This window comes from Meriones unguiculatus (assembly GCF_030254825.1).
Source record: "Meriones unguiculatus strain TT.TT164.6M chromosome 13 unlocalized genomic scaffold, Bangor_MerUng_6.1 Chr13_unordered_Scaffold_40, whole genome shotgun sequence".
Taxonomy (NCBI): domain Eukaryota; kingdom Metazoa; phylum Chordata; class Mammalia; order Rodentia; family Muridae; genus Meriones; species Meriones unguiculatus.
In genome coordinates, this window is record NW_026843649.1 from 4,957,927 (window position 1) to 4,976,022 (window position 18,096).

General features: G+C 50.3%; 1 pseudogene; it reads right to left on the minus strand.

The window, feature by feature from the left end:
* LOC132651131 (zinc finger protein 850-like) overlaps positions 1-18,096 on the minus strand; it is a 443,146-nt pseudogene that overhangs the window by 220,451 nt on the left and 204,599 nt on the right.

The window sequence follows — 18,096 nt, forward strand, 5'->3', positions numbered from 1 at the left end:
AGTGTTGTGTAGGCTTCTGAAGTAAGACCTAATGATTCTTTGAATTTCCTCAGTGTCCCTTGTTATGTCCCCCTTTTCACTTCTGATTTTGCTGATTTGGATAGTTTCTCTCTGCCTTTTAGTTAGTTTGGTTAAGGGTTTGTCTATCTTGTTGATTTTCTCAAAGAACCACCTCTTGGTTTCATTGATTTTCTGAATTTTTTTTCATATAATAAATAGTTTATTGCTACAAATATAGATAGCTGCATAAATATAAAGACCCAGATTGCATTATCAGTATTACAGAAAGATGAGGAACTCTGAGCCACTGTTAATATATTATGCTTTGGTATATATGTCTGTATCTACTGCCTATATACATCTGATTTTGTTTTTACTTATTACAGTTTATTCACTTTGTATCCCAGCTATGTCCCCCTCCCCCATCTCCTCCAAATACCACCTTCACTTCCTCTTCTACTCCCATGCCCCTCCCTCTGTCTACTGCTAGGGTTGGACCTCCAAGGCTTCCATCTGACTGAATCCTATCAGGTCTCATCAGGACTGGCTGCATTGTCTTACTTTGAGGACTGGTAAGCCTGCCCTCCACCCCCTCATGAAGAGGTGATCAAACAGCCAGCCACTGAGTTCATGTCAGTGTCATCTCCTGTTCCCCTTATTAGGGAACTTACTTGCAGCTTGAGCTCCCATGTGCTACATCTGTGCAGTGGTTTAAGGTTATCTCTATTCATGGTCCTTGGTTGGGTCTCAGAAGAGACCCTTGGGCCTAGATATTTTGGTTGTGTTATTCCACACTTTTTATTCTAACAGACTTAGTGTGTCTGGTGTTATGTTGAGGACTTTGATCCAGTTGGACTTTAGTTTTGTGCAGGATTGTAAGTATGCATCTATATGCATCTATTTTTCAGTTTGCAGATATCCAGTCACCATCACCATTTACTGTAGTTGCTATCTTTTTTCTATTGTGTGGTTTTGGCATCTTTGTCCAAAACCAGGTGTCCATATGTGTGTTGGTTTGTTTCTGGGTCATCTATTTAATTCCATTGATCCACCATTCTGTTTCTGTACCAGTACCATGCAATTTTTATTTGGTTTGTCTATAATACAGCTTGAGATCAGGAATAGAGATATTCCAGATCTTTTCTTGTACACACACACACACACACACACACACACACACATATATATATATATATATATATATATACACATATATATAGCTCTTCTGGGTTTCTTGTTTTCTTGTTATTTCACATGAAGTGGATAATTTCTCTTTTAAGATATGTAAAAATTTGTGTTGGTAATATGAAGGGACTTGCATTGAATCTGTAGATTGCTTTTGGTAAGATGGCAATTTTTACTATGTTAATCCTGCTGAGCCTTGAACATGGGAAATCTTTCCATCTTCTGGTATCTTCTTTAATTTCTTTTTCAAATTGAGCTTTTATTTTTTATATTATTTACAATTTATTCACTTTGTATCCCAGCTGTAGTCCCCTCCCTACTTCCCTTGCAATTCCAACCTTCTTCACTCATTTTCTCCTATAAATGTTTTTCTTCAGATTCTTGAAGTTTTTTCATACAAGTCTTTGACTTGCTTGGTTAGAGTTACACCCAGATAGTCTGTCTCTTGTGTCCTTTGTGAAGAATGTTCTTTCTTTAATTTCTTTCTCAGCTCATTTGTCTTTTGTGTACAGGATGGCTACTGATACTTTTTTAACTTATTTTTTTATTTTTATTAATTACAGTTTATTCTCATTGTATCCCCCTGTAGCTACCTCCCTCCACCCCTCCAAATCCCACCCTCCTTCCCTGTTCTCCACTCATGTCCCTCCCCAAGTCCACTGATAGGGGAGTCCTCCTCTTCTTTGTTTTGATCCTAGTCTATCAGGTCTCATCAGGAGTGGCAGAATTTTCTTCCTATGTGGCTTGGCAAGGCTGCTCCCCCTCTCAGGAGGAGGTTTTCAAAGAGTAGGCCAATCAATTCTTGTCAGAGACCATCTCTGTTCCCATTATTAGGGAACCCACTTGGATACTGAATTGCCATGGACTACATCTGTGCAGGGGTTCTAGGTTATTTCCATGCATGGTCCTTTTTTGGAGCATCCATCTCACAAAAGACTCCTGTGCCTAGATTTTTTGCTTCTGTTGCTCTCCTTGTGGAGTTCCTGTCCCTTCCATGACTTACTCTCTCCCCCTTCTTTCATAAGATTCCCTGCACTCTGCCCAAAGTTTTGCTATGACTCTCAGCATTTGCTCTGAAGCTCTGCAAGGTAAAGCCTTTCAGAGGCCCTCTGTGGTAGGTTCCTGTCCTGTTCCCTGTTTGCTCCCTCTTCTGATGTCCATCTTCTTTGCCTTTCTGAATGGAGATTGAGCATCTTAGCCAGAGTTCTCCTTCTTGATTAGTTTCTTTAGGTGCACAGGTTTTATTATGTTTATACTATATTATATATCTAATTTCCATTTATGAGTGAGTATATACCCTGTGTCTTTCTGCTTCTGGGATACCTCACTCAGGATGATCTTTCCCAGTTGTCACCATTTACCTGCAAATTTCATGATTTCGTTGTTTTTTTTATTGCTGAGTAATACTCCATTGTGTAAATGTATCACAATTTGTGCATCCATTTCTCAACTGAGGGGTACCTTGGTTGTTTCTAGCTTCTGGCTATTACACATAAAGCTGCTACAAACATGGTTGAGTAAATGTCCTTGATGTGTACTTGAGCATCTTTTGGATATATGCCTAGGAGTGGTATAGCTGGATCTTGAGGAAGCACTATTCCTAATTGTCTGAGAAAGTGCCAGATTGTTTTCCAAAGTGGTTGTACACTTACATTCCCACCAGCAGTGTAGTAGGCTTTCCCTTTCTCCACATCCTCTCCAGCATGTGTTGTCACTTGAATTTTTATCTTAGCAATTCTGTTGGGAGTAAGGTAAAATCTCAGAGTCGTTTTGATTTGCATTTCCATGATGACTAAGGATATTGGACATTTCTTTAAGTGTTTCTTTGCCATTCGATAATCCTTTATTGAGAATTATCTGTTTAGCTCTGTACCCCATTTTTTAAATTGGATTAACCAATTCATTGCTATTTAACTTCTTTAGTTCTTTATATATTCTGGATATTAGCTCTCTGACAGATATAGGGTTAGTGAAGATCCTTTCCCAATCTGTAGGCTGTCTTTTTGTTCTGACAACAGTGTCCTTTGCTTTACAGAAGCTTTTCATTTTTCATGAGGTCCCATTTTTGCTCTTAGAGCCTGTAATTGTTGATGTTCTATTCAGGAAGTTGTTTCTTGTGCCAATGAATTCAGAGCTTTTCCCCACTTTTTCTTCTAATAGGTTTAGTGTGTCTAGTTTTATATTGAGAACTTTGATCGACTTTGGCCTTTAGTTTTATGAAGGGTGATAAGTATGGATCTATTCAAATTTTTCTACATGTGCACATCCAGTTATAGCAGCATCATTTGTTGAAGATGCTTTCTTTCTTCAATTGAATGGTTTTGGCAACTTCATCAAAAATCAGGTGTCCATAAGTAGATTCATTTCAGAGTCTTCTATTCAATTCTATTGATCTACCAGTCCAGTCTGTTTCTATTCCAGTACCATGCAACTTTTAGTATTGTTGCTCTATAGTACAGCTTGAGATCAGGGATGGAGATACCTCCACAAGATCTTTTATTGTAGAAGATTGTTTTAGCAATTCTGGGTTTCTTGTTATTCCCTATGAAGTTGAGAATTTTTCTTTCAATTTCTGTAAAGAATTGTGTTGGTAATTTGTTGGGAATTGCCCTGAATCTGTAGATTGCTCGTTCTAAGATGGCCATTTTTACTATGTTAATCCTACCAAGCCATGAGCATGGGAGATTTTCCATCTTCTGATATCTTCTTCTAATTCTTTCTTCAGTGAGTGGAATTTTTTTTTCATACAAGTCTTTGACTTGCTTGGTTAGGGTCACACCAAGGTACTTTATGCCCTTTGTGGCTATTGTGAAGGGTGTTGTTTCCGTAATTTCTTTCTCAGCCCTTCTGTCTTTTGTATACAGGAGGGCTACTGATTTTTTTGAGTTAATTTTGTGGCCACGTTGCTGAAGGTGTTTATCAGCTATAAAAGTTCTCTGGTAGAATTTTTGTGGTCACACAGGCATACTATCATATCATTTGCAAATAGTGAAACTTTGAATTTTTCCTTTCTGATTTGTATTCACTTGATCTCCATTCATTGTCTTATTGCTCTAGCAAGGACTTCAAGAACTATGTTGAATAGATATGGAGAGAGTGGGTAGCCTTGCCTTGTCCCTTATTTCAGTGGGATTGATTGATTAATTTTCTCTCCATTAAGTTTGATATTGGCTATAGGCTTGCTGTATATTGCCTGTATTATGTTTAGGTATACCTGATCTCTCCAATACTTTACATATGAATGGATGTTGGATTTTGTCAAATGCTATTTCAGCATCTAAGGAGATGATCATGTGGTTTTTCTCCTTCAATTTGTTTACATGGTGGATCACATTGATGGATTTCTGTATATTGAACCATCCTTGCATACCTGTGATGAAGCCTACTTGGTCGTAGTTGATGCTACATTTGATGTGTCCTTGAATTCGGTTTGCAAGTATTTTGTTGAGTATTTTTGCACTAATATTTACAAAGGAGATTGGCCTGAAATTGTCTTTTTTTTGTTGGGTCTTTTTGAGGTTGAGGTACCAAGATGACTGTGGCTTCATAGAATGAGTTCGGTAGTGTTCCTTCTGTTTCTATTTTTTGAAATTGTTTGAAGAGTATTTGTGTTAGCTCTTCTCTGAAGGTCTGGTAGAATTCTGTGCTGAAACCATCTGCCCCTGGACTTTATTTTTTGTTTGTTTGTTTTTTCATGGGAGACTTTGTAGACTGCTTCTATTTCCTTAGGTGATATAGGAATATTTTATTCAATTATCTCATTTTGATTAAGCTTTGGTAAGTGGAATTGATCATGAAAATTATCCATTTCATTTAGATTTAGAAATATGGTGGATAAGTTATTTTTGTTTACAGCCACTTTGCTGAAGGTGTTTATCAGCTGTAAGTGAGGTGTTCCCTGTTAGAATTTTTTGGAGTTACTCATGTATACTATCCTATTATCTGTACATAGTGATACTTCAACTTCTTTATTTTCTATTTGAATAACCTTGATCTTCTTTAATTGTCTTATTGGTCTAGCAAAGATTTCAGAACTATGTTGAAGAGATATGGAAAGAGTGGACCTTGCCTTGTCACTGATTTCAATGGGATTGATTTCATTTTCTCTGTTTAGTTTCATTTTGGCTATAGTCTTGCTGTGTATTACCTTTACTATGTTTAGGTAAGTGACTTGTATCCCTTATATCTCCAGGACTTTAAACTTAAACAAATGTTGGATTTTATCAAATGCTTATTTTGTATCTAGATGATCATGTGATTTTTTTTCAGTTTGTTTCTATGCTGTATTATATTGATGTATTTCCATATACTATACCACCCCTCCACGCCTGGAATGAAGACTACTTGGTCATATTGGATGACATCTTTGATATGTTTTTGGATTCAGTTTGTGAGTAATTGTTAAGCATTTTTAATTTTAATTTTATTTTTATTAAATACAGTTCATTCACTTTGTATCTCAGCTGTAGCTCCTTCCTCATTCCCTCTTATATCTACCCTCCCTCCCTCATCTTCTTCTGTATCCCTCCCTGTGTCCAGTGATAAAGCAAGTCCTCCTTGCTTTCCATGTTACCCCAGTCTATCAGGTCTCATTAGGACTGGCTTTATTGTCTTCCTTCTTTGGACTGGTGAAGATGCTCCTCCCTCAGGTATAGGTGGAAGTTATCAAAGAGCGGGCCAATCAGTTCATGTCAGAGACCGTCTCTGTTCCCATTATTATGGAACACACTTGGACACTGAACTCCCATGGAATACATCTGTGCAGGGGTTCTAAGTTATCTCTATGCATGGTCATTTTTTTGGAGCATCAGTCTCACAAAAGACCCTTTGCCCAGATTTTTTGGTTCTGTTGCTCTTCTTGTGGAGCTCCTGTCCCCTGCAGGTCTTTCTATTTCCCCCTTTTTTTATAAGATTCCCTGCACTCTGCCCAAATTTGTCTATGAGTCTCAGCATATGTTTTGATATCATGCTGGGTAGAGCTTTTCAGAGGTCCTCTGTGATAGGATCCTGTCCTGTTCCTTGTTTTCTCCTTCTTCCAATATCTATCCCACTTGCTTTTCTGAATGAATATCCACTTATAAGTGAGTATATACCATGTGAGTCTTTCTGGGTCTTTTTTTTTTTATCTCACTCAGGATGATCTTTTCCTGATCCCACCATTTGCCTGCAAATTCCATGATTTCCTTGTTTTTAATTACTGAGTAGTATTCCATTGTGTAGATGTACCACAATTTCAGCACCTATTTCTCAACTGAGGGATATCTGGGCTGCATCCAAGTTCTGGCTATTACAAATAAAGCTGCCTCAAACATGTTTAAGCAAATGTCCTTGTTTTATATTTGAGCATGTTTTGGATATATACCTAGGAGTGGTATAGCTGGATCTTGAGGTAGTGCTATTCCTAATTTTCTGAGAAAGTGTCAAAGAGATTGATTTCCAAAGTGGTTGTACAAGTTTACATTCCCACTAGCGATAGAGTTCCTCTTTCTCCACATCCTCTGGAGCACGTGTTGTCACTCGAGTTTTTTCTTAGCCATTCTAATGGGTGTAAGGTGAAATCTCAGTGTGGTTTTGCATTTCCTTAATGACTAAAGTTGTTGAGCATTCCTTTAAGTGTTTCTCTGCCTTTTGATGTTCCTCTTTGGAGAATTCTCTGTTTAGCTCTTTACCCCACTTTTTAATTAGCCTTCTGTCAGATATAGAGTTGTTGAAGATACTTTCTCAGTCTGCAGACTTTTGTTTTGTTCCAATTATAGTGTTTTTGTTTGTTTGTTTTTTGTTTTTTTTTTTCTTTACAGTAGTCTTTCAGTTTTATGAGCTCTCAATTATTTACTGTTGATCTTAAAGCCTGTTCTGTTGGTGTTCTGTTCCGGAAGTTGTCTCCTGTGCCAATGAGTTCGAGGCTCTTCCCTCCTTTTTCTTTTAAGAAGTTTTTGTGTCCAATTTTATATTGATGTCTTTGATCCACTTGGACTTTAATTTGAGCAGGGTGATAAGTACGGATCTAATTACCTTTTTCTACCTGTAGATATCCAGTTAGATCAGCACTATTTGTTGAAGATGTTGTCTTTTTTCTACTCTATGGTTTGGGCATCTTTGCTAAAAATCTCCTCGCTCTCCTCGCTCTCCTCGCTCTCCTCGCTCTCCTCGCTCTCCTCGCTCTCCTCGCTCTCCTCGCTCTCCTCGCTCTCCTCGCTCTCCTCGCTCTCCTCGCTCTCCTCGCTCTCCTCGCTCTCCTCGCTCTCCTCGCTCTCCTCGCTCTCCTCGCTCTCCTCGCTCTCCTCGCTCTCCTCGCTCTCCTCGCTCTCCTCGCTCTCCTCTTTACAGTAGTCTTTCAGTTTTATGAGCTCTCAATTATTTACTGTTGATCTTAAAGCCTGTTCTGTTGGTGTTCTGTTCCGGAAGTTGTCTCCTGTGCCAATGAGTTCGAGGCTCTTCCCTCCTTTTTCTTTTAAGAAGTTTTTGTGTCCAATTTTATATTGATGTCTTTGATCCACTTGGACTTTAATTTGAGCAGGGTGATAAGTACGGATCTAATTACCTTTTTCTACCTGTAGATATCCAGTTAGATCAGCACTATTTGTTGAAGATGTTGTCTTTTTTCTACTCTATGGTTTGGGCATCTTTGCTAAAAATCTCCTCGCTCTCCTCGCTCTCCTCGCTCTCCTCGCTCTCCTCGCTCTCCTCGCTCTCCTCGCTCTCCTCGCTCTCCTCGCTCTCCTCGCTCTCCTCGCTCTCCTCGCTCTCCTCGCTCTCCTCGCTCTCCTCGCTCTCCTCGCTCTCCTCGCTCTCCTCGCTCTCCTCGCTCTCCTCGCTCTCCTCGCTCTCCTCGCTCTCCTCGCTCTCCTCGCTCTCCTCGCTCTCCTCGCTCTCCTCGCTCTCCTCGCTCTCCTCGCTCTCCTCGCTCTCCTCGCTCTCCTCGCTCTCCTCGCTCTCCTCGCTCTCCTCGCTCTCCTCGCTCTCCTCGCTCTCCTCGCTCTCCTCGCTCTCCTCGCTCTCCTCGCTCTCCTCGCTCTCCTCGCTCTCCTCGCTCTCCTCTTTACAGTAGTCTTTCAGTTTTATGAGCTCTCAATTATTTACTGTTGATCTTAAAGCCTGTTCTGTTGGTGTTCTGTTCCGGAAGTTGTCTCCTGTGCCAATGAGTTCGAGGCTCTTCCCTCCTTTTTCTTTTAAGAAGTTTTTGTGTCCAATTTTATATTGATGTCTTTGATCCACTTGGACTTTAATTTGAGCAGGGTGATAAGTACGGATCTAATTACCTTTTTCTACCTGTAGATATCCAGTTAGATCAGCACTATTTGTTGAAGATGTTGTCTTTTTTCTACTCTATGGTTTGGGCATCTTTGCTAAAAATCTCCTCGCTCTCCTCGCTCTCCTCGCTCTCCTCGCTCTCCTCGCTCTCCTCGCTCTCCTCGCTCTCCTCGCTCTCCTCGCTCTCCTCGCTCTCCTCGCTCTCCTCGCTCTCCTCGCTCTCCTCGCTCTCCTCGCTCTCCTCGCTCTCCTCGCTCTCCTCGCTCTCCTCGCTCTCCTCGCTCTCCTCGCTCTCCTCGCTCTCCTCGCTCTCCTCGCTCTCCTCGCTCTCCTCTTTACAGTAGTCTTTCAGTTTTATGAGCTCTCAATTATTTACTGTTGATCTTAAAGCCTGTTCTGTTGGTGTTCTGTTCCGGAAGTTGTCTCCTGTGCCAATGAGTTCGAGGCTCTTCCCTCCTTTTTCTTTTAAGAAGTTTTTGTGTCCAATTTTATATTGATGTCTTTGATCCACTTGGACTTTAATTTGAGCAGGGTGATAAGTACGGATCTAATTACCTTTTTCTACCTGTAGATATCCAGTTAGATCAGCACTATTTGTTGAAGATGTTGTCTTTTTTCTACTCTATGGTTTGGGCATCTTTGCTAAAAATCTCCTCGCTCTCCTCGCTCTCCTCGCTCTCCTCGCTCTCCTCGCTCTCCTCGCTCTCCTCGCTCTCCTCGCTCTCCTCGCTCTCCTCGCTCTCCTCGCTCTCCTCGCTCTCCTCGCTCTCCTCGCTCTCCTCGCTCTCCTCGCTCTCCTCGCTCTCCTCGCTCTCCTCGCTCTCCTCGCTCTCCTCGCTCTCCTCGCTCTCCTCGCTCTCCTCGCTCTCCTCGCTCTCCTCGCTCTCCTCGCTCTCCTCGCTCTCCTCGCTCTCCTCGCTCTCCTCGCTCTCCTCGCTCTCCTCGCTCTCCTCGCTCTCCTCGCTCTCCTCGCTCTCCTCGCTCTCCTCGCTCTCCTCGCTCTCCTCGCTCTCCTCGCTCTCCTCGCTCTCCTCGCTCTCCTCGCTCTCCTCGCTCTCCTCGCTCTCCTCGCTCTCCTCGCTCTCCTCGCTCTCCTCGCTCTCCTCGCTCTCCTCGCTCTCCTCGCTCTCCTCGCTCTCCTCGCTCTCCTCGCTCTCCTCGCTCTCCTCGCTCTCCTCGCTCTCCTCGCTCTCCTCGCTCTCCTCGCTCTCCTCGCTCTCCTCGCTCTCCTCGCTCTCCTCGCTCTCCTCGCTCTCCTCGCTCTCCTCGCTCTCCTCGCTCTCCTCGCTCTCCTCGCTCTCCTCGCTCTCCTCGCTCTCCTCGCTCTCCTCGCTCTCCTCGCTCTCCTCGCTCTCCTCGCTCTCCTCGCTCTCCTCGCTCTCCTCGCTCTCCTCGCTCTCCTCGCTCTCCTCGCTCTCCTCGCTCTCCTCGCTCTCCTCGCTCTCCTCGCTCTCCTCGCTCTCCTCGCTCTCCTCGCTCTCCTCGCTCTCCTCGCTCTCCTCGCTCTCCTCGCTCTCCTCGCTCTCCTCGCTCTCCTCGCTCTCCTCGCTCTCCTCGCTCTCCTCGCTCTCCTCGCTCTCCTCGCTCTCCTCGCTCTCCTCGCTCTCCTCGCTCTCCTCGCTCTCCTCGCTCTCCTCGCTCTCCTCGCTCTCCTCGCTCTCCTCGCTCTCCTCGCTCTCCTCGCTCTCCTCGCTCTCCTCGCTCTCCTCGCTCTCCTCGCTCTCCTCGCTCTCCTCGCTCTCCTCGCTCTCCTCGCTCTCCTCGCTCTCCTCGCTCTCCTCGCTCTCCTCGCTCTCCTCGCTCTCCTCGCTCTCCTCGCTCTCCTCGCTCTCCTCGCTCTCCTCGCTCTCCTCGCTCTCCTCGCTCTCCTCGCTCTCCTCGCTCTCCTCGCTCTCCTCGCTCTCCTCGCTCTCCTCGCTCTCCTCGCTCTCCTCGCTCTCCTCGCTCTCCTCGCTCTCCTCGCTCTCCTCGCTCTCCTCGCTCTCCTCGCTCTCCTCGCTCTCCTCGCTCTCCTCGCTCTCCTCGCTCTCCTCGCTCTCCTCGCTCTCCTCGCTCTCCTCGCTCTCCTCGCTCTCCTCGCTCTCCTCGCTCTCCTCGCTCTCCTCGCTCTCCTCGCTCTCCTCGCTCTCCTCGCTCTCCTCGCTCTCCTCGCTCTCCTCGCTCTCCTCGCTCTCCTCGCTCTCCTCGCTCTCCTCGCTCTCCTCGCTCTCCTCGCTCTCCTCGCTCTCCTCGCTCTCCTCGCTCTCCTCGCTCTCCTCGCTCTCCTCGCTCTCCTCGCTCTCCTCGCTCTCCTCGCTCTCCTCGCTCTCCTCGCTCTCCTCGCTCTCCTCGCTCTCCTCGCTCTCCTCGCTCTCCTCGCTCTCCTCGCTCTCCTCGCTCTCCTCGCTCTCCTCGCTCTCCTCGCTCTCCTCGCTCTCCTCGCTCTCCTCGCTCTCCTCGCTCTCCTCGCTCTCCTCGCTCTCCTCGCTCTCCTCGCTCTCCTCGCTCTCCTCGCTCTCCTCGCTCTCCTCGCTCTCCTCGCTCTCCTCGCTCTCCTCGCTCTCCTCGCTCTCCTCGCTCTCCTCGCTCTCCTCGCTCTCCTCGCTCTCCTCGCTCTCCTCGCTCTCCTCGCTCTCCTCGCTCTCCTCGCTCTCCTCGCTCTCCTCGCTCTCCTCGCTCTCCTCGCTCTCCTCGCTCTCCTCGCTCTCCTCGCTCTCCTCGCTCTCCTCGCTCTCCTCGCTCTCCTCGCTCTCCTCGCTCTCCTCGCTCTCCTCGCTCTCCTCGCTCTCCTCGCTCTCCTCGCTCTCCTCGCTCTCCTCGCTCTCCTCGCTCTCCTCGCTCTCCTCGCTCTCCTCGCTCTCCTCGCTCTCCTCGCTCTCCTCGCTCTCCTCGCTCTCCTCGCTCTCCTCGCTCTCCTCGCTCTCCTCGCTCTCCTCGCTCTCCTCGCTCTCCTCGCTCTCCTCGCTCTCCTCGCTCTCCTCGCTCTCCTCGCTCTCCTCGCTCTCCTCGCTCTCCTCGCTCTCCTCGCTCTCCTCGCTCTCCTCGCTCTCCTCGCTCTCCTCGCTCTCCTCGCTCTCCTCGCTCTCCTCGCTCTCCTCGCTCTCCTCGCTCTCCTCGCTCTCCTCGCTCTCCTCGCTCTCCTCGCTCTCCTCGCTCTCCTCGCTCTCCTCGCTCTCCTCGCTCTCCTCGCTCTCCTCGCTCTCCTCGCTCTCCTCGCTCTCCTCGCTCTCCTCGCTCTCCTCGCTCTCCTCGCTCTCCTCGCTCTCCTCGCTCTCCTCGCTCTCCTCGCTCTCCTCGCTCTCCTCGCTCTCCTCGCTCTCCTCGCTCTCCTCGCTCTCCTCGCTCTCCTCGCTCTCCTCGCTCTCCTCGCTCTCCTCGCTCTCCTCGCTCTCCTCGCTCTCCTCGCTCTCCTCGCTCTCCTCGCTCTCCTCGCTCTCCTCGCTCTCCTCGCTCTCCTCGCTCTCCTCGCTCTCCTCGCTCTCCTCGCTCTCCTCGCTCTCCTCGCTCTCCTCGCTCTCCTCGCTCTCCTCGCTCTCCTCGCTCTCCTCGCTCTCCTCGCTCTCCTCGCTCTCCTCGCTCTCCTCGCTCTCCTCGCTCTCCTCGCTCTCCTCGCTCTCCTCGCTCTCCTCGCTCTCCTCGCTCTCCTCGCTCTCCTCGCTCTCCTCGCTCTCCTCGCTCTCCTCGCTCTCCTCGCTCTCCTCGCTCTCCTCGCTCTCCTCGCTCTCCTCGCTCTCCTCGCTCTCCTCGCTCTCCTCGCTCTCCTCGCTCTCCTCGCTCTCCTCGCTCTCCTCGCTCTCCTCGCTCTCCTCGCTCTCCTCGCTCTCCTCGCTCTCCTCGCTCTCCTCGCTCTCCTCGCTCTCCTCGCTCTCCTCGCTCTCCTCGCTCTCCTCGCTCTCCTCGCTCTCCTCGCTCTCCTCGCTCTCCTCGCTCTCCTCGCTCTCCTCGCTCTCCTCGCTCTCCTCGCTCTCCTCGCTCTCCTCGCTCTCCTCGCTCTCCTCGCTCTCCTCGCTCTCCTCGCTCTCCTCGCTCTCCTCGCTCTCCTCGCTCTCCTCGCTCTCCTCGCTCTCCTCGCTCTCCTCGCTCTCCTCGCTCTCCTCGCTCTCCTCGCTCTCCTCGCTCTCCTCGCTCTCCTCGCTCTCCTCGCTCTCCTCGCTCTCCTCGCTCTCCTCGCTCTCCTCGCTCTCCTCGCTCTCCTCGCTCTCCTCGCTCTCCTCGCTCTCCTCGCTCTCCTCGCTCTCCTCGCTCTCCTCGCTCTCCTCGCTCTCCTCGCTCTCCTCGCTCTCCTCGCTCTCCTCGCTCTCCTCGCTCTCCTCGCTCTCCTCGCTCTCCTCGCTCTCCTCGCTCTCCTCGCTCTCCTCGCTCTCCTCGCTCTCCTCGCTCTCCTCGCTCTCCTCGCTCTCCTCGCTCTCCTCGCTCTCCTCGCTCTCCTCGCTCTCCTCGCTCTCCTCGCTCTCCTCGCTCTCCTCGCTCTCCTCGCTCTCCTCGCTCTCCTCGCTCTCCTCGCTCTCCTCGCTCTCCTCGCTCTCCTCGCTCTCCTCGCTCTCCTCGCTCTCCTCGCTCTCCTCGCTCTCCTCGCTCTCCTCGCTCTCCTCGCTCTCCTCGCTCTCCTCGCTCTCCTCGCTCTCCTCGCTCTCCTCGCTCTCCTCGCTCTCCTCGCTCTCCTCGCTCTCCTCGCTCTCCTCGCTCTCCTCGCTCTCCTCGCTCTCCTCGCTCTCCTCGCTCTCCTCGCTCTCCTCGCTCTCCTCGCTCTCCTCGCTCTCCTCGCTCTCCTCGCTCTCCTCGCTCTCCTCGCTCTCCTCGCTCTCCTCGCTCTCCTCGCTCTCCTCGCTCTCCTCGCTCTCCTCGCTCTCCTCGCTCTCCTCGCTCTCCTCGCTCTCCTCGCTCTCCTCGCTCTCCTCGCTCTCCTCGCTCTCCTCGCTCTCCTCGCTCTCCTCGCTCTCCTCGCTCTCCTCGCTCTCCTCGCTCTCCTCGCTCTCCTCGCTCTCCTCGCTCTCCTCGCTCTCCTCGCTCTCCTCGCTCTCCTCGCTCTCCTCGCTCTCCTCGCTCTCCTCGCTCTCCTCGCTCTCCTCGCTCTCCTCGCTCTCCTCGCTCTCCTCGCTCTCCTCGCTCTCCTCGCTCTCCTCGCTCTCCTCGCTCTCCTCGCTCTCCTCGCTCTCCTCGCTCTCCTCGCTCTCCTCGCTCTCCTCGCTCTCCTCGCTCTCCTCGCTCTCCTCGCTCTCCTCGCTCTCCTCGCTCTCCTCGCTCTCCTCGCTCTCCTCGCTCTCCTCGCTCTCCTCGCTCTCCTCGCTCTCCTCGCTCTCCTCGCTCTCCTCGCTCTCCTCGCTCTCCTCGCTCTCCTCGCTCTCCTCGCTCTCCTCGCTCTCCTCGCTCTCCTCGCTCTCCTCGCTCTCCTCGCTCTCCTCGCTCTCCTCGCTCTCCTCGCTCTCCTCGCTCTCCTCGCTCTCCTCGCTCTCCTCGCTCTCCTCGCTCTCCTCGCTCTCCTCGCTCTCCTCGCTCTCCTCGCTCTCCTCGCTCTCCTCGCTCTCCTCGCTCTCCTCGCTCTCCTCGCTCTCCTCGCTCTCCTCGCTCTCCTCGCTCTCCTCGCTCTCCTCGCTCTCCTCGCTCTCCTCGCTCTCCTCGCTCTCCTCGCTCTCCTCGCTCTCCTCGCTCTCCTCGCTCTCCTCGCTCTCCTCGCTCTCCTCGCTCTCCTCGCTCTCCTCGCTCTCCTCGCTCTCCTCGCTCTCCTCGCTCTCCTCGCTCTCCTCGCTCTCCTCGCTCTCCTCGCTCTCCTCGCTCTCCTCGCTCTCCTCGCTCTCCTCGCTCTCCTCGCTCTCCTCGCTCTCCTCGCTCTCCTCGCTCTCCTCGCTCTCCTCGCTCTCCTCGCTCTCCTCGCTCTCCTCGCTCTCCTCGCTCTCCTCGCTCTCCTCGCTCTCCTCGCTCTCCTCGCTCTCCTCGCTCTCCTCGCTCTCCTCGCTCTCCTCGCTCTCCTCGCTCTCCTCGCTCTCCTCGCTCTCCTCGCTCTCCTCGCTCTCCTCGCTCTCCTCGCTCTCCTCGCTCTCCTCGCTCTCCTCGCTCTCCTCGCTCTCCTCGCTCTCCTCGCTCTCCTCGCTCTCCTCGCTCTCCTCGCTCTCCTCGCTCTCCTCGCTCTCCTCGCTCTCCTCGCTCTCCTCGCTCTCCTCGCTCTCCTCGCTCTCCTCGCTCTCCTCGCTCTCCTCGCTCTCCTCGCTCTCCTCGCTCTCCTCGCTCTCCTCGCTCTCCTCGCTCTCCTCGCTCTCCTCGCTCTCCTCGCTCTCCTCGCTCTCCTCGCTCTCCTCGCTCTCCTCGCTCTCCTCGCTCTCCTCGCTCTCCTCGCTCTCCTCGCTCTCCTCGCTCTCCTCGCTCTCCTCGCTCTCCTCGCTCTCCTCGCTCTCCTCGCTCTCCTCGCTCTCCTCGCTCTCCTCGCTCTCCTCGCTCTCCTCGCTCTCCTCGCTCTCCTCGCTCTCCTCGCTCTCCTCGCTCTCCTCGCTCTCCTCGCTCTCCTCGCTCTCCTCGCTCTCCTCGCTCTCCTCGCTCTCCTCGCTCTCCTCGCTCTCCTCGCTCTCCTCGCTCTCCTCGCTCTCCTCGCTCTCCTCGCTCTCCTCGCTCTCCTCGCTCTCCTCGCTCTCCTCGCTCTCCTCGCTCTCCTCGCTCTCCTCGCTCTCCTCGCTCTCCTCGCTCTCCTCGCTCTCCTCGCTCTCCTCGCTCTCCTCGCTCTCCTCGCTCTCCTCGCTCTCCTCGCTCTCCTCGCTCTCCTCGCTCTCCTCGCTCTCCTCGCTCTCCTCGCTCTCCTCGCTCTCCTCGCTCTCCTCGCTCTCCTCGCTCTCCTCGCTCTCCTCGCTCTCCTCGCTCTCCTCGCTCTCCTCGCTCTCCTCGCTCTCCTCGCTCTCCTCGCTCTCCTCGCTCTCCTCGCTCTCCTCGCTCTCCTCGCTCTCCTCGCTCTCCTCGCTCTCCTCGCTCTCCTCGCTCTCCTCGCTCTCCTCGCTCTCCTCGCTCTCCTCGCTCTCCTCGCTCTCCTCGCTCTCCTCGCTCTCCTCGCTCTCCTCGCTCTCCTCGCTCTCCTCGCTCTCCTCGCTCTCCTCGCTCTCCTCGCTCTCCTCGCTCTCCTCGCTCTCCTCGCTCTCCTCGCTCTCCTCGCTCTCCTCGCTCTCCTCGCTCTCCTCGCTCTCCTCGCTCTCCTCGCTCTCCTCGCTCTCCTCGCTCTCCTCGCTCTCCTCGCTCTCCTCGCTCTCCTCGCTCTCCTCGCTCTCCTCGCTCTCCTCGCTCTCCTCGCTCTCCTCGCTCTCCTCGCTCTCCTCGCTCTCCTCGCTCTCCTCGCTCTCCTCGCTCTCCTCGCTCTCCTCGCTCTCCTCGCTCTCCTCGCTCTCCTCGCTCTCCTCGCTCTCCTCGCTCTCCTCGCTCTCCTCGCTCTCCTCGCTCCTCCAGAGCTGAGGACCGAACCCAGGGCCTTGCGCTTGCTAGACAAGCGCTCTACCACTGAGCTAAATCCCCAACCCCAGCACCCGACTCTCAAAACACATTTTCTTAATTAGTAATTGATGAGGTAAGATCCAATCCATTGTAGGTGATGCAGCCATTGATGGTGACCCTAGGTTTCTCAATAAAGCAACCTGAGCAAGCCATGAGGAGGAACCCAGTAAGCAACACTCCTCCATGGCCTCTGCTCAGCTTGTGCTTCTGGGTTCCTTCTCTGTTTGAATCCAAGCCCTGACTTCTCTTAGTGATGGACTGTAACCTGGATGTTGAAGAAGAATAAAATTTCCCATTCTTTTAAGTTGATTCTTTGGTTATGATATTTTATAATAGCAGTAGTAATCCTAAATAAGATACACCCATTTCTCTCTGTTCCGTGCTTCATTTACCTCAAGTTTCCTTCCCTCACCAAATTCTCCTTCTATATATCCAACACAATTGTGTTTATGTTTATATAATTATGTTTAAACTATAAGATTTATAAATGTGATGGTACATGTAATAGCGTTGTTTCTAAGCCATATATCCCCCTCTGCCTCTTCCTCCTGGGTCACATACCACTGTGATTTCTCCCTATCTGCTTTTAAATGTAGAGACCCAGAAACCTTACTCTAAACTAAAGAAGTATGATTGTGTGTTGATAGACTCTGCCTTCCAGGCTTTTATCATTTATTTATAAGTAAATTTCACATTTATGAAGGCAAAACTGAAGCCCCCTCGTAAACAATATGCTAACTAATGTCATATATGTATTCCTTAAAAACAATGTGATATCAGATGTAATTGGTCTTTTCCTGTGGCAGATACCTAGGACCATGCATGGACTAGCTGTTATTGATACTGACAAAAAAGTGTGGGAATGTATGTTTTTGCTAAACGATCTGCCAGTGCAGAATGCTTTGAGTTTAGTTCCCACCAATGCAAGACAAATAAACAAGCAAACAGACAGGCTGGTACTGGGTAAGGAGCACTGTTAAACAGAGTTGATACTGAGGAATGGTTGCAGAACCTCAGTTGTGGCACTCCGCTGGTTATTTTGAAGTATGACATTCCAGATAGCCTCGTCACTAGGTCTATACAGTGGGTTCCCTTTTTCAGTGGGGTTCTATTTTTGCCTGATGTAGGGAACCCCAGATATTAAGGAACATCACATCCTAAGTGAAGATTACAGGCCTGACTCTTTCCTGATAAGAACCCCGCTCAGCAAGCACCTAGGGAATCCTGTAAATACACCACCCAATGCTAAGAATATGTTAGCTTTCAGAAAATGCCTTTCAACTATACCTGGAGATATTCCCCCACCACAGAATAATTAATTTATATATTCTCTATGTCATAGGACTGGGATATTGCATGCAAATGACGTACTGCACCACAACATATAAATCAACTATCCTGAGCATCTAGCCCCAGGAAACCAAACACATTTATCCTCTAAGCCCAAGGTTTATAAATCCCTGATTTCACAGGAAATTAACATTGTGATACCATCAGCTTTCCACCACAGCCAACTAAAATTGGTCAGTCTTTTATTCTGGAGGAGAGAGGGTTTCCCCTCCTCCCTTGAGATTTGCCACTGAGCTCCCAGAACTTGGCTACTTGCTAACCTAATGAAAGGTTAGAGTTAATTCTTGGGGCTGGGGCAGAATCAGAAGACCACATTTCTTTCAGAGCAGAGGGCTAGCCCAGAGGCTAGGGCCGAGTCCCACATTCCTTTCAGATAATGGGCCAGCAGCAGCCCCCAGCCAGATAAACCTCAGGGTATGACTGGAGTCACATGGCCCCAAAGAACTAGAGGTCAGATGTCTCCCAGGCAGCTAGGCCAGACCATTAGCAGTCTTGGCGCCTAAAAATAGACCAGTCATTTTAAAGGTCAGCTTCCATAGAGACCACCCCATTTGCATTTTGTTCCTCTTACCCAATCCTGTAATTCCAAGGCTTGTACTACCCCACTGGCATTTTTGTTTCTTTAAAAACCTTGATCTCCTGGAGCTGGGGGGTCACTTACCCAAATGTCTTTGTAAAGGTCAGCCACCTGGGCTTGAGCTTGTAATAAAAAGACCCTCATGTGTTTTGCAACAGTGTCGATTCCTGTAGATCTTTTGGGGGCTCCCGAACTGGGTGTAACACGGGCTGGATACTGCTGGACTTCTAAAAATCATGTTGACCTCAAGCAGTGCACCCACTGGGCCTAGACCAGCTTTTCAGCCCAAC